Raw genomic sequence first — 15,566 nt, 5'->3', positions numbered from 1 at the left:
TTTTATATTAATTTATTCCCTTTTCATGAACCTTTCTTAATTAAATATAAAATTCGAATATGTTAATTATATTAATTTTTAAATTAGTTATAAAATTAAAATATAACATTTGAAAAGTTAGAATATTTTTAACTAGCACAACCACATAGAAAATATTAATATAGTTGATATAGCCAAATTCTTCATTTGTATATACCATTAATAAACATACAAGAAAAGAAATAATAATACAAGAAAAAATTATTGCAATAAATTAATGAAATTAAACATAAATGACAGTAAACATTAATTTTCAACATTGGAATGTCTTGTGCCACCCAACATGAATGATATAAAGTTAAACATTGAGGTGGAGTGGGGGGAACGAAGTATAGATGTGCACACGTTAAGCTAATGGAAATCATTTGAAATGAAACTAAATTTGGAGCACATGTTGAAGCACCGACAAGTAAAACTGAATTAGGTTATTGGTTTCCAACCACTGCCTCTTATAGGAAAGGCTGAGGCCACCACTGTTGGATAACAACAACAAAAGAACATTAATATCATCAACAAGATTTGTTTCATGCGATGTGGATGCAATGTTGGGCGAAAACATCATCGTTGAATCACATGAAGAATATACCACTGCCATCAAATTTTTTAAATTTATTAAAATTCAACGCAACCCAACAGACTCTCTTACACACCACAACCTTTGATAAGCATTTAGATGAATCATCTGCTAAGCATATTCCCTTTAGAATCAATCTAGGTCGTGAATTAAAAAAATAAAAACTAGAAATAAACATACCCTCATCCACTTGAAGTTGAAATAGGAAGCCCATTTTACTATGGGGGAAAAGTATCCTAATAATTGAACAGTTCTTTCTATGCAAAACTATTGAAAATGCAATATGAAAATCTCAGTTTAACTTTGTCTTGGCTAGACTTGAGAAAATTCGAACTTCCATTTCAACAGAAATCTTGGAGGTAGTTAAATGTGATGACATGGCACTTATCACTCAGTTAACTCAATTAATTGATGTCAGGGAATGCTTAGTTCAGTTCAATGTGATTTATTACTAATTTTTAGATATGTATTTCAGTTAAATTGAGTTAGTTAAACTAGTTCTAGTTGTTGGAGGAACTAGTGGAAGAGTAAGTTGTGGAAGTGTAACTTCAACCACACTTAGTGATAAACCAGTTAACTATTCAAGCAGCCCAAAATAATTGATACATTTAGATAATTCAAGCTACCCAGTTGAGATGGAGATTCCAAGGTAGTGTACTATGAGTTGTAGACTATTCTGAAGTGTACAGGTGGTGTATGTAGTCAGAGAATGAGCCTAAAGGAATTGTGAAATTCCAATTGAGGAGTTTCCTAATTAATTGGGGCATAATTCCTTAAACAACAACATAAGGAAATAAGAGCTTGGAGGGCTTGAGAATTGGCTCAGTGTTGTCCAGAGTCAGTTAGTCAGGCAGAGGGATAAATTATACACTTGTAGGTCATCCTCAGGCTTGAGAAACATATGTATTTTTCTTATTTTTATTTGTTTAAAATGTAGATAGGAAGGAGTTTTGAGTAGTTTCTTTCCCCTAGATAAATATATGTGTATGTCCCTTAATTCTTATTGCATGTTTATGGTTTGTGTTCTTGATCGTGCATTGAATTTTGTAGAGAAGTAGTGTAGATTTGAGTCTCCTGTTTTAGCAAATTTCACGAGCAGTTTCGAATCTACATAATAATTTCTACATGGTATCAGAGCAATATTCACAGTAGAGCAGAAATTTAGAAGTTGTTATTTCCAAAGGATCAAATTTGTAGGATCAATTCTTCTAATCTAGAAGGATGACTTTCTATGGACTAAGACTCGAGTATGCCCATGAGGGAAGCTTTAATTATGTTGCTTAGAAGGACTGCATGGAGGTAGTGCTTAAATATAATGGATTGAACGAATTTTTTGATAATGACATCTCGAAACCAACAACAACTGATACTCATAATCTATTAGAATGGAAGAAATTGTATAGACAAGGCAACAAGAATCATATTGGAGGGAGTATGAGACCATATTGTATCAAATATCCACGGGAAAGAGACTATGTATGCAATGTGGCAAGAACTGACAAATTTCCTTCAGAATAGTAGTGACTACATGAAGCTGACACTCAAGGATAAACCTTGAAATATCAAGATGTAGAAGAGTGACATTATTCCACAGTACCTAACTTGGTTCACACAATAACATGATGAACTTGGTCAATTTGGTTTTGCTATTGTAGAAGATGATCTAGTAAGCCTATCCCTTCTAAGACTTGCCAAGAGTTGGCACAACTACTAAGATTCAGCGAATGGGAGGGAGAAACTATCGAATTGGGAATGCTTATGGTCTGATTTGGTATAGGAGGAAATAAGATAGAATACTAGAGATGAGACTTCATCCAGGTGCGATGATGAAAAAAAGTGTTCCTTGGCTGGAAAGGAAAAGAAGGAAAAAGGGAAGAAATACCAATCCAAACCAAAATGTTATCAAGGTGACGAGAATAAAGACCTCTCCAAAATCAATTGCTTTCACTATCATGAACTCGAGCACTATGTCGCGAAGTGTCCACACACGAAGGCAAGCAAGAATACCTCGGGAGGGGAGACAGGTGAAGCTTTGGCTTCACAATTTGAGCTTGAATTCAATCTCATTGCATTCATGGTAAGAACAATGATGGGGAGAATGTGGTACTTGGACAATGGTGCCTCATTCCACATGACAAGGAATAGAGAAATTTTTAGTGATTTGGAGGAGAAAGATCTCCAGATGCACATCGATATGGGAGATTATGGAAGGTACAATGCAACTGGGATCGGTAAAATCACCTTTCATAGGGAGGTAGACTCCCCTCTTAGACTCAAGGATGTCACATTTGTTCCAAGTCTAAAGAAAAATCTCATCTCCATTGCAATTTTGGAAGACCATGGTTATGATGTAATCTTCAGCAAAGGGAAGGAATTCCTGAGACACATAGCCATGGGAAAAGTGAAGTAGATTAGTTTTCATGTGAAGAACTTCTACAAGCTAGATGTGGAACACTATGTTGCATTGAGAACAAATCAAGAGAAGGTGCAGAGCCAAGATGTCAGTGAACTTTGGCATAGAAGATGACCATTCTCATCATTGGTGCTTTGAATATTATGCAACAAATAACCATAGTCCTCCTCAAAGGAGAACTAGAGCAGCATGATACATGAAAAGGGTGTACCTTGGGGAAGTACACAAAAGCCACTTTCCATGATCGGCACATCAAAGCACATGCATTCCTTGAAAGGATCCACTCTAATTTCTGTGGACTTTTCTCGACATCCTCCACTTCCAGGCACAAATATTATGTTATCTCTGTAGGTGATTTCTCACGAAAGTGATGGATCTTATTCATGTAGAAGAATGATGATACATTCTCCAAGTTCATTGAATTCAAGGCACTGGTTGAGAAAGAAACTGATAAGAATGTGAAGCATCCCAAGAGTGACAATGGGGGTGAGTATGTGTCGAATCAAAGGAAGGCATTCAAGGAGAGTTTACATCACCCCATAACCGACAATAGAATGGGGTGGTTGAGAGGAAGAACCTTAGTATTGTGTGAGCACCAAGGGCAATGTTGCATGACCAAGGCCTACCTATGTACTTGTGGGCTGAAGCATGCAACACAACAGTCTATTTTCATAAAAGGAGTCCTCATCAAATCCTTGGCATGAGTACACCAAAGGAAGCTTTCACAGTGAAGAAGCATGATTTGTCACACATTAGGATTGTAGGAGCCTCAGTTTACTACCATCTCTCCAAAGATAAATTAAGAGGATAGAGTTGACAATAGAGTTGGGGGTATTTTTGGGGCACACAAAAACTCGTTGCAACTAGTGTGTGTAGTTTCCATCCCTCAAAATGAAGGTTGTGCGAAGGGATGTGAAGTTTTATGAGGAGAACACAATGAGATGTTCTCAATAGAGGGAGATTCAGCTGCAACATGATCAAGAGATTTTGGCTCCAAAGGAAGAACCTCGGGAGGTTTTGGAGCATCTACAAGCTGAGGAGCAAATAGTTGAGACAACCACTGAAGCTTAAACATCTACAGAAGGAAGGAAAACAATTGGGCAAGCTGAGGGATTATTGCATGATTCTAGAGAGAATGTGGGAGCACCCACTTCACAACATAGGTAGAGAAGTTCACCTGATCAGTACACTGGCTACATGGCTCTAATGACTAATCTTGTAGAGACTAATCCATCTTATTTCGAGGAATTAGTAGAGAAACTTGTATGGATTGATGCAATGGTAGAGGAATGTGATTCCATTGTCAAGAAATATGTTTGGGAAGTGTTCCCAAGAACAACATGTAAATCAGTGGTGTGTTTGAGATGGATCTTCAATGTAAATCATGAAATAGATGGAAGTGTATAGAAGTACAAGGCCATATTTTTGGCCAAGGGATTCTCTCAAGTTGAGGGAATTGATTATAAGGAGACATTTGCTCCATTAGCAAGGAACACATACATTAGATCAATTTTACCATTGGTTGCACAAATGGGGTGGAATATTTACCATATGGATGTAAAGACAACATTCCTCAATGGATTTATTGATGAGGAGGTGTACATCAAGAAACCAAAAGGCTTTGAGACCTTTGACTAAGAGTCTCATGTGTGAAAACTCAAGTGAGCGTTGTATGGACCCAAGGAAGCACCCTGTGCTTGGTACACGAGGATTAATAGTTATCTCATGGGGTTCGGTTGCAACAAAAGTGAAGCAGACGAAAACCTTTATCATATTGTGGTAGGAGGTAAATTATTTGTTATTGTCTTATATGATGATGATCTGATTTTAACCATGATGAGAAGTTGATTAGATTTTGTAAGGGGAACCCTGGAGGGGAGTTTGAAATGAAGAACATGGGACTCATGTAGTACTTCCTCGGTTTGGAAGTATGGAAAGGATATGGGGAAATATTTGTCTCTCAAGGAAAGTATGAAAATGAGATACTGAAGACACTCCGCATGGAGTGTAGCAAAACGATGGAGACTCATCTACTGGGTAGTTGGAAGAAAGAGGATGCCACTTTAGGTGAGGAAGTGGAAGCTACCATTTATTGCCCGCTTGTCGATTCACTAATTTATCTTATGAACACATGACCAGATATGTGTTATGCATTCCATCAACTGTGTCAAGCTATGCTTAGGCCAACCAGATTATATTGGAAGGTAGCTAAATATGTTTTACAGTACCTCAAAGGCAGCACCTATTTTGGACTATGGTATAAATAGAGAGAGGAAGTGAAGCTATGTGGGCTCATAGATGTAGATTGGGAGAGGATACCATCAGACCAGAAGAGTACATCAGCAACAATTTTTGTATTAGGTCCACAGTTCAATGAAGTCCTTTAGATCGTTATCCTCTAATACTTGGGGACTTCTTGAACAATGAAGTCCTTTAGACTGTTATCCTCTAATATTGCTTCCATGCAATCCTTCCAGACTATATAATTTGATCTTCCATCAAGGGCATACTCGAGTCTTAAACCGTTGAATGCCATTGGTGAAATTGAGATGTGATAAGAACTTGATTTCTATATTCAGGAACCTCAAACTTTGAACCTCTCCCTTCTTCTATACTCTTCTTCGCTTTACTCACCTTTGCTCTAATACCATGTAGAAATTTCCATTGTAGATCACTTGATAATGCAATATACTAAAGCAAAATACTAGATCTACTTCTACAAACAAACTTGTGTAAGTTTAATCAATTTTGAGCAAATCAAATAGAACACATATAAAAGATGAAGAGAAATCAATCACACATGAACATAGAAGAATTCTCTGGGGAAAGCCTCAGCTAAAAACCCCGATCTCTGTATTACCATACAAGTGGAAATATGTCCTCATTACAAAAAGCTTTATCTCGCAAGCTATCTAGCTCTCAGTACAATCCCTCTGCTGCTCATAGATAGTCAAAGGCTTCTCACAAACCTTCTCCTCTGCCCTCCACACCTCCTACTTCCTTGCACAGTTTTTCCTGGGGTCCAGTGCTTCCACTTGTGTGAATTCCCACATCACACTGCTCACTTGGCTCAGTAGTAACTGCGCAATCCTGAAGGAGATAATTCCTTCTGCATGGGTGACTTTCCTATATAGGAAAACTTCTCCAACTGATAGTACATTGTCCCTTCCTTTGATCGCAGCTGGGTGTCTGACTGAATTGACATGCATGAGTTATTTGAGAGAGAATATTCAGTTATCTGAAGTGCAACAATTACATGAATGCAAGCATTAACTAACTAAACTCACAATCAGTTCAACAAACTATTTGAACTAATCTAATTGGAATTAACTCAGTTAACTAAGCTAACTAATTACAACTCAATGTACAACTCATCCTGATGTCCTTTAATCAAGGGATAACTTCCTTAATCAATGGAGAAACTATTGGATGTCTTCACATAGACTTCATGTTTGATTTTCTAAAATAAATTAACTCAAGATGAATAAATTAATTATTTTACAAATAGTTGCTAAGATCAAATTCGAATTTTACTTCTCAATTTTAGTTCAAGGACTAAATAAAATTGGAATCTATCCTGAAATGCTATTTATAGCAATGCTATTTTTAGCACTTCCATTTTTCATTCCTTGTTGCTATGTCCAACACTAGTACCTGAACTACTATTTATAGCAATGCTATTTTTAGCATTTCTTGTTGCTATTTTCAACAATTTTCTCCCATGTTGACAAATATAGTTTTAAAATTCATTTGAAGTATATTCTTTTCCATTATCACTATGAATAGAGCCAATATGCTATTGTGCATCATTTTCAATCCATGCATTAAATTTCTTAAATTTTTCAAATGCTTCACATTTTTTCTTCAATAAATAAACCCAACACATTTTAGTGTAGCCATCAATAAATGTCATCATATATTTATTTCCATTTTCAGAAGGAGCAGGCGTAGGGCCACACAAATCAGAATGAATGATTTCAATCTTTCCATGTCATCGGGAATGAGAATCATGAAATGATTGTTTGTTGTGCTTTCCTGAGATGCAAGCATCACATTGGTTAAGATTCCTAGGAATAGTTAGCAAACCAGTAACACCATTTTTCTTCAACAAACAAAGGTTTTCATAGTTTAGATGCCCAAATCTAGCATGCCATGAAAGACTTTATGGAAGCATGCACTCATTATAATGATAATTGTATGAAACATTTTGTGCACAAATAAAACTTCCTTGCAGCTTCAAAAGTGTTTCTTATTCTATCCGGATCATGAAAAGTGAGTGATCTGATGTTTTTCTGACTTCAAACTTTCCATCAAATATATGAATGGAGTTTCATTGCTGGAGGAGGTGGACCAAAGATATGAGGTTTCTCCTCAACTTTGGGAGGTATAGAACATCATGTAGAATAAATTCTGGAAGTCTAGGAAATTTGAGCCTGATGGCTTGATTTTCAACTTGTGTCCAAAATATGTTACTTTATCAACATTATCATTGAATTCTTCAAAGAAATATCTTTTGAAAATCATGTGGCATGTTTCTCCTGAATCAAGAAACTAAGAATCATTCCATGAAGCAAGTGAAGAATTAAATAAGTCTTGAGTTACACCAATGTTGCATTGTGCCACAACATAATGAGAAGATTCATGTGCTTTATCTTTCCCTTTACCAGGTGTTACCATTTTCATTAAAGGATTGTTCAATGTTGCTGCCATGGGTAGTGCACCGCTGCAATAAACATATGATACCAAATAACACAGAGTGATGAACCAATGAACTAGATGAACATCAACAAAAATTATAAGGGTGGCACTTAAATGAACCAGCATTCACAAGCATCCATATGAAGATTCTCCAACTCAATGCAACGTTCAGTTCTCCAGAAAATTCAATGCAACATATACACATTTCAAATGCATCATTCAGTTTATAGCTCGCTCAACTCAATGCACCATGAGCTCTACACGAGTTGAGGGCACTAGGGTTTGATGCCTACTTGTTGGCTTTCAACGTTAGGTAATTTTCAATCCTTAAAAAAATTGCAACGATACCAGGCAGGCAATGTTGAGTCAAACATCAAACACAACTTAGCACTTCACAGTATGGAATGCATGCAACACACAACAACATAGTTCCAATACAGAGAGCATTGAATGCACCAACCAACATGGTTCATGGCCATTAAAAAGGACGCATCGCAGCATTTAAATATTCATCCAACCATCCATACACATGATTTGCAAGCCTATTTAGAACTTAAACAATGCTCAGGATTAGCGGGTCTTACGAACAAAGTAATATATATGCCACAACACTTTTATAACAATGTTCATATTTAACAGCTCATATTCAAATGCATACCAATCCAACATATTTCAAAGTAGTGTTTGCATGTAGCAAATCAACATTGTTATAGGAGAGCACACGCCATTGAAAGAATCAATCACAATTTGTAGGAATTTCAGGCACAATTCAACAATCTTATCAAGAATTCAAAATGAATCACATGGAACATAAACTAGGGGCGCATGCTTGAAATTAGTGCATAGCTATATAGAGCAGAAAGGGACAAAATATGATAGGAAATAATGGCAGGGAATATGGTTGTGAATATGAGATACAGGAGAAGAGAGTTGAATTGAGACCTGTTGCTTTGATACCATTTCAGGTCGGGTTTGTAACCTCGAATCAAATTGTGTTTTGCATTAGAGAGAATATGATTATATACAAGGAGAGGGAGACTATTAGGTTTTATCTCCAAATGTCTCTTCGTATTATAAATTCCTTATTTTTTTTATTTACAATATTTACATAAGTTTTCTTACTCCCAAATATTAAGTGTCAAAATTTCCAATCTAAAGTCTTTCTATTTACATGATTGTTGCATGAGTGTACCCTTAACCTATAGGGGCTTCACTTTATTAATTATCATGTTATTTCATAAAGGGGGTTTTTAAATTTTGAAAAATAGGGCCAATATATTATAGGTATTGGGGGTGGGGATTTGGTGTAAAGGGTTATAGGTTTTGGAGGTATTAAAATGAGTATTTGGTAAAGCTAGGGGATATCTACTAAAATATGCATGGAGTAGTATTGACTATTTACTAATAAAAAGAAAAGGATAATCTAAGTAAAAAACACACTGATGTTTTTTTATCTCACCACTTGAAAGGATGTTACAATTTCAAAGAACCACATAAGGGAGAAGATTATATGCTAGCAGTACTATTTTACAACATTTCAAATCATATGTGAATGGAGAGGACTTTGTGAGGGTTTTTTGAGAGGGCCAAGGGCTTTTAGTGTTTGATAGTTTATCAGAATGGTGGCATGAGGAGGAATTATCCAACGAAATGGGGTTAGATGAGGTGGATTCAGTTGTAGGTTTGGTAGTGGTTAAGATGCCAAAGGTTGCGAGGTTCATTTCGGTGGCTGGCGAGGACAATGAATATTGTTCTTTGCTGAGGAAGAGAATATTAGACTCCTCTTATTTGTTGAGAGATATACACAATAACGGGGCATTGGAAAATGCATTTGTGCCCTTTGGCGCCATCGTCAATGACATTTTCCCGTCAATGGGTTGTCATGTTGGTTAACTATTGCCGGGGCATAATATGATGGAGAAAATCAGGGATGGAGTCCGTCAGTGTGAAGGACGTCATGATGCCATGGGCCCTATGATCCTTTTTCTTTGCTTATCTTCTAATGCAGGTTATTGGCTTGCATCAAGGTGGCCATGGTTGGGGATTCATGATCATTTTGGTTCATATTATATATGATTTGGGTTATTCCATGACGGCTTTATTGTGGCCTTGTGCCATTTTCTTCATGGTTATATGTTGGGATTTTTACATGTTTTTTAATGGTTTGATGCTTATACTTGGGAATTTGAGAGATGTACCCTTTTCTAAGGGTTCTTTTATGTTTCCCTACACACCTAGTTTTCTAGATTGATAAGTGGTTTCCTATTGTTTGGGAATTTGACATTTTCACAATAGTTCATAGCTTAATAGTTATATCATAGATACTTTTCACGATTGGTGCACCTCACATTGCCCCATAATCTTTCCATTGGCCCTTGGCTCGACTAAAAATTATTGAAAATAACCTAATTCACCATTCTTAATTAATTTAATTACTCCTTTTTAAGTCACTAGTACTAGTAGTATCATAAGCATGATCTGAGATAGATCGATGATTCTCTTGTAGTTTAGCTCTAACAGGTGGGGGTATGATGTAACATGCCTTTCATTTAACTACTTTTGGTTATTTCCTTCCATACAATTGGGTCAATCCTTACCATTTATTTTCGCCGTAATGCAGACACCTTGTTGTCAATAGTGACACAAATGGTCACCTTTGCTTGGAGCAATGCAGTAGCGTACTTCTGACTGCACGACCGCGATCTTGATGATGAGCCAGATCGACACGAATCCTAACACTCATACCTCTTTCTCCTAGACTACTTTACTGTTGCGCTCTCTCTTTCAATTGGCCAGCGCGATGAGACTGTCCCTCAAATGGTTAGTTGGGTGGCGAACCTGCCCATATAGAGCTTTAGGTGACTACCATTCACTCGTCCTAACAACGGAACCATTTGTTGGCTTATATGGGACTGACGAATGTTCGGAAGAATTATTTAGCCAAGCAAATCCCACAGCTATTGGCCCTTTCGGCAATAGCCTACGAAGTGCGGCCTGAGGTCTCACCCAAGGTAGTAGGGGAGGGTGTTGGATCCTGGTTTCCGCACCCTTGGGATGTCTGGATAAGGTTTGGAGGGTTTGTGCTCCATTCTGCAGCTTCGCACTGCGTAGTATTTACACAGATCCTGAATCCCTTATGTAGTCTACAGATCTACTCTAGTGGATGAAGTATTGCAACTCATATCTAATTTAAACTGGTTTTTAAGCAAACAATTATCACTTTTATTCAGTTTGCATATTAAGGCTACAACCTGATTCACAAGTATTAAATGATCAATGCGCATAGACCCAAATAGCTTTATTAACTTTACAAATTGCCAGATTCACGATAATTCAGTGATCACAATTAAATTTTAGAATGAACTTATCTTTATTTCCAGTTAACACCAGTACATCTAGATCCGCCCCGTGCACTCAGCTGTAGGGGTCCGTGCACATAGCTTCGGACTCTTCTAGGCCTCTACACACATATCTACAGAGCCTCTACTATCCCAAACCCTCGACTTGGACTTAAAGATGCTTCTCACTTCCTTCCGTAACAACCCATTACAATTTAGATCCAAGATCATATCCAACAAGAACTGTCTTTCCCTTATAGAGTTGCGCTCTACTTATACGTATCTATGGTCCGCAGACCAACTTACCTCCTATTATTTTATATTATTTTTTCGGCAGACAACCCTTTGACTCAGTCTTTTACATTTCACGCTCCTCATATTTTGGAGGTTTACAATATTTTTGTCCTAATTTCTAGGCTATTAGACCCAAAACTGTTACACGAGACCTCCACTACCCAACAAGTGTGCCTTGCTATAGTAGTTACCACAAATATCAAGAAAGAGGGAGATATAGCCCTTCCATACCAACATGTTGTTTTAAAAATCATAAACTCATTCCTAAATAACTGGGTCATGTATTTACTTCTTGGGTATAATATCTCAATGGTCCAACAATTTATTCTTTTTTTTCGAGAATCTCTAGTCCTATATTTTTTCTTTGGTTCATGATGGTAACTCAAACCATTACCCTTGGAAAAGGGCAGAAGATATTAGAACACTAAGAAAATACTACAATATTGACACTTATAATGCTAGATCAAATATTGTAGGAGAAACTGTTGTTGTAGTGGCAACTACTTAAATATTCTAAGGCAACCTAATCTACAATTTCCACATACCAATTTTTTGAGAAGAAATTGGATCTCCTCTTTAGCACCTATTAAGGGGATTGCTTATGATATTTGATTTGGGGGATTACTTGGCAAGAAAATTTTCTGTGTTATAATTGGTCTATCAGAGTATTGACTAATAGAATTTCTCCTAAGGGATGCAAAACTAGGGTTCATAAATCAACTTGTATTCTATGGTTTCAAACTCATCTTGTCTCCTTCAAGGGGGTTTATTGAGGTCTTCAAAAAGACCTCCTTTTTGCTAATTATATCGTTTGTTTCTTTGACACATGTATGGAAACATAATTTCTTGGATTATTTAATTGATCTTCCAGACTATTAACTGGCAGCATTTATCCTAAGGGCTACAGAACTAGGGTTCATCGATCAAGTTGTATTCTATGGTTTCAAACCCTTCTTGTCTCCTTCAAGGGGGGTTGTTGAGGTATTCAAAAGGACTCCCTTTTTCTAACGAGATGAATTTTTTATTTCACACATGTACGTCAACGTACTTTGCAAATCATATTGTAATAATGATATTATCGATATTGATTGCACCTTATTTGGAGACATCATTTGTATTGTAGGGGTTGGTACCTTTTTATTGGATGTGGTTGGTGATGTGAAGACTAGTCAACTTCTAGTAAATATTCATACTGACTCTAACAAGCCAATGGATGCTTATTTACAAAGGGAGACCCCTCTTAGCTTCATTAATGCAATTTCTATGCACATGTATGCAAAATCTATTGGATGACTATATGGATGATTCTCAAATTATTTCAATACATTAGCTTTATTATGTCGATATTTTTCTTCCACACTACGATATTTGCCTTTACTGGACATATTAATTATATGCAAGATAGATCTTAATTTTCCCATGGTATCTTGGTTTATCTTAAATTTACTTTCAATGGTAGTTTTGGTGTCATTGACAAAAGGTGTGGTCCTTGGTGCTCCTCCAAATAACCAACATACTTCACTGGTTCCTTCTTTCAGACCTCATCCAAAAGTCACAATTACTAGGTTTTGGAATGATGTTGGTATTGGTACTATATTGTTGACTAAAATAACCTTTATTGGCACTATATTGTTCCAATTATTTTAGTCTTGGATAATACAATTTCTTTATTTACCCTTGAGCCAAGTTAGATACATATGTGTCAATTTTTCTTGTGAGATTTCAGTTATGAGAGGAAGTAATAAGCATAAATATTTGTGAAAGTTGGGCAATTTATTTCATTTTTAAACATTTTTGGGTTGCAATTGTCATAAAAAAATGTTGTCAACTAAATTTATATAATATTACGAAGATATAATATGAATTATTTAAAACTAAAAACATATAGAGAAACTAACTATGTTATTCTAAAAAGAACTATATTCATATATCATACACGCCCAAAATCATCAATGGCTTTTCTCTCATTCTTTAAAATTTGGATGTGGCATGAGTTAGTAATGTAGTGAGGGGTTTTTCATCATTACACTATTGTGTTTTGGTAAATTTTCTTTTATAACCAAATTCTTCTTGGGATTCTATTTATGCAATGGTTCTTTAGGAATTTCATGAAACATGACAGTGGTTGATTCAAAAAGGTTTTCATAATTCTAAAGTATTATTCCATGTGGAGAAAGGAATTTTAAGCATGGTGTTGTATGTTCCATTTGTTTTGATTATAATGCATATGATATTACATTAAACATTCACATGATTTCGTTAATTGTTACATCCATGGATTCTTGTGAAATTGATATGTCATTCTATCTACAAATTGTATCTTGGTCGAGTCCTCATTTGAATGTAGATTTATACTTTCTTCTCTGTAGGAAGAAATAGGTATAAGGCAAATGATACTACGAAGTCCTTTTCCTTCTTTTTCGACCTTCCAAATGTATCTTAGCAATGCCCCATGCCATCAAAGCTAACCAACATAAAGCAATGAAAATTCTCTTAAGTGTATTCTCTAAAGTACGAAGCCACCTTACATCCATTTACATCATTGTCCTCTTTGTTGAAACTACACACGACATCAGTTAATTAAGAAGAATGAAGATAAGATTTAATTGTCAATGTGCTCTTTCTTGCAACTAGACAAGACATCAGTGTATTAAGAAGAATTAAGAAAATATTTAGCCACTGAGCTATGGTTAAGAGTAATTTATCCTAGAATATAAGATTTAAAGGCACTTCTAATTTTCAATTTGGAATATCGTCGTTTTATCAAACTATGCCTAGTATCTTTCACTCTCCAATTTGAGGTTTTCAGATATTCTTATGATACAATTCCATAGTATCATAAGAGGTCCACAAAGTAGGACAAAATAGTACTATCTAATCCAATGTCCATAATTTCAATGGATGAGAGACAATGATCAAGGCCATTAAATTAAATCTATAATAAACTCTACCATTTTAAAGAATCTCAAAAATGAGAATATCAGAGATCCAATTTTTATCTTGTTTATTAGAATGTTATCACAATTGACAAAAAATTGAAAATCCCATATGCTTTTTCCATTATATTAGAGAACTAAAATAAGTAAGCAGCATAGGGAAATGAATGCGAACTATAGCAAGATCTAGATTGTTCTACAAATCTTCTGAATTCTAAGTGAGCATTCATAACAATGTTTCTGTGTCACATTTCAAGCATTTCACGCCAGTTGCCATCCATGTTAGATCCAATTATTTCTCAGTGATCAAATCGAGGTCATGTTTTTCATGCATACACAATATATCCTTAGTCATATTTCAAATTCTCAAAAATTCCATGTGATTTTACTCATTATCTCCAACCGAATTCATAAGATTTTGAAAAGGGACACATGTAAAATCTGGAATTGCACATGTTACATTTTTCATTAGCCGACATGCAACCAATATAGATGGAGTAATTTGATAAGGAGGATGATTAAGCAAAAAATTTCTAAGTTACATTGTACAAATACTAATAGTGTTTGGTGGAAGAAATGTAAGTTTCAACAAGCTAGGAAGCATCACAAATTTCAACAAGCTAAGAATTCCCTTAACAGGAATGACACCTAGATGAGAAGTAGTTCTAAGATAGAGTGGTCAAGGATTCTTCTCAAATGGGACTATTACACTTCAATTTTTTTTTATGGATCGTGTCCATACAATTTTATTAACTGCAATGAGCATTAGAGTGGTCAAGGATTCTTCTCAAATGGGACAATTAAAAATACACACACACATATTATGGATCAAGTCCATACAATTCCCTTAACCAAAATGATAATTTTCCATCTGTTGTGTTGTCATATGAACCCATGTGAAGCAATATGGAATAAAATTTCATTGAAAAAATAATTTTATGAACATAATTAGGTGTTTCAACCATGAAGAAATTCTTTTCTAGTCCTTGTCATCATGTTACCAACACCACTCTTAGAATCTAGTTAAATTTTCATGAAAAGGATGAAAAAGTGTGATGTCAAATTTCACATTCAATAATGGTGAGGTCGATAAATGAGTACATTTATAGAATACTAGGAGAAGAGCTCCAGGGATCAATAAGTGACAATCATGGCATCGATAATATGTAGGGAATACTAGTCAAATATGGTATAGCTAAAGTTTAGAATATCTACAATGCTAATGAGTCCAACACGCTTATCATAACGGAATTATACAAAGTAGAAGCTGGAAC

This window comes from Pinus tabuliformis, chromosome 7, assembly GCF_031772625.1.
Source record: "Pinus tabuliformis cultivar Carrire ecotype Pingquan chromosome 7, CPIR1, whole genome shotgun sequence".
NCBI classification, from domain to species: Eukaryota; Viridiplantae; Streptophyta; class Pinopsida; order Pinales; family Pinaceae; genus Pinus; species Pinus tabuliformis.
Note: the sequence above shows the minus strand (reverse complement) of the source record.